This window comes from Acyrthosiphon pisum, unplaced genomic scaffold (assembly GCF_005508785.2).
Source record: "Acyrthosiphon pisum isolate AL4f unplaced genomic scaffold, pea_aphid_22Mar2018_4r6ur Scaffold_21124;HRSCAF=23094, whole genome shotgun sequence".
Taxonomy (NCBI): Eukaryota; Metazoa; Arthropoda; class Insecta; order Hemiptera; family Aphididae; genus Acyrthosiphon; species Acyrthosiphon pisum.
Window position 1 is genome coordinate 2,157 of NW_021770557.1, and position 1,582 is coordinate 3,738.

Here is a 1,582-nt window from a genome sequence, read left to right on the forward strand (position 1 = left end):
GCAGAGTGACATCCACTTACCCACCTTTTTTTCTTTATATATTTTAAACAGTGTAATTCTACTTAAAAAATATATCCAATTATTATTTATTATTATTATATGATTATTAATTAATGTTAAATTTGCACCATTATAGTATATAATTCACAACAAAAAAACAGGGGGAAATAGGTAACCGCTCTTCTAAATAGTTTGTTTCGTGTATACCTCATAATTGAAAAAGAAGTTACTCTAATATGAAATTTGAATTCAATGATAAACCATTGCATACGAAAAAAAAATTCTGAGTAAAGACTGCCTGCCAGTTTGTATTACTAATTATATTGTATAATATTATTGTTATTAAAGTAATTAATTTTACTATTATTTATAGAAATTATAATTATAAGACAACATTAGATATTTTAACAAAGTATAACGATTTTAGTTATTTTGTTATAATTGAAAAATATTATTCATGGTACTCAAAACATTAAATGTATATTAATACGTTTTATACTTAAAAAATGTAATGTCAAATGTAATATATTTTACTAATTTTTTAAAACAATTATCAAGCTGAATTTGGCCTGCAATTGTAGCTATCCGCGGTTTACAAGGGTTAAATATAAAACTTGACTTACAAAATTACACTTTAAAAACACGAAACTAGTAAAAAATATCGTTAGTATTGGAGTTGAATTTTGAATATGTGCGTATCACGCACAACAATTTTACTGTCTAATATGCTAAATTAATGCTTTATCATTATTTATTTTTTAGAATGTATGTTATGTATTGATTATTTATGTGAGTTTAAAGATTAATTTATCTTTAGGGAGATGTGAGTAGTTTTGGGGTGGCCAGTGTCGGCCTGCCCATAGCCGCTGGGCCGCGAACGCGGTCGGGGCCCCTCAAATTTTTTTAGGGTCTCGTACAAGTTTAATACAATTCATTATTCATTGACCCACTTGTAATCTACTGTACAGCAGAACGAAATCCACTTAGCCGCTTTTTTTTTATTTCTTTGGTGTGTGCCTAACCTATATAGGGAGTATGGACCCCGTAAAGTATTTATTCGATATACTTAGCCGTATGCAATTTTTCTTTATACAGGACCCAGATGCTTGCCTATTATATAGTGTGAGCAGGGCACTATAAATTATGATAGTACAAGTTTCAAGTAATAAATGGGAGGAGGTTTTTTTGGATTTATTGTGCTTAGGTACTGCAAGTTAAGTTAGGTTTTATATCTCTCCTTAAAAACAATGGGCTCAGACGAGGCCTCGAGGGCCACGTTCACCCACCCTGCAGCGGCTCCGCTGTTAGATTCATCGATCAAGAAAATGTTGCTTATACAAATATGTATGATTTATAATATTATACATCTCCTTATACCTATATGTATATATAATTTAATATTAAACAATGATAAAGATTTTACATTTACTATTGAAAGTTTAAGTGAATAATATTATGCATAGCTATATGCCTATTTAGCTTATGGATTTGTCTTCAAGTTAAAATACTATAGCAATATTTTTCGTAATTTTCGTAATTTCGTTTCTATGTATATTATTATTTATTATTTTGGCAGTTTAAA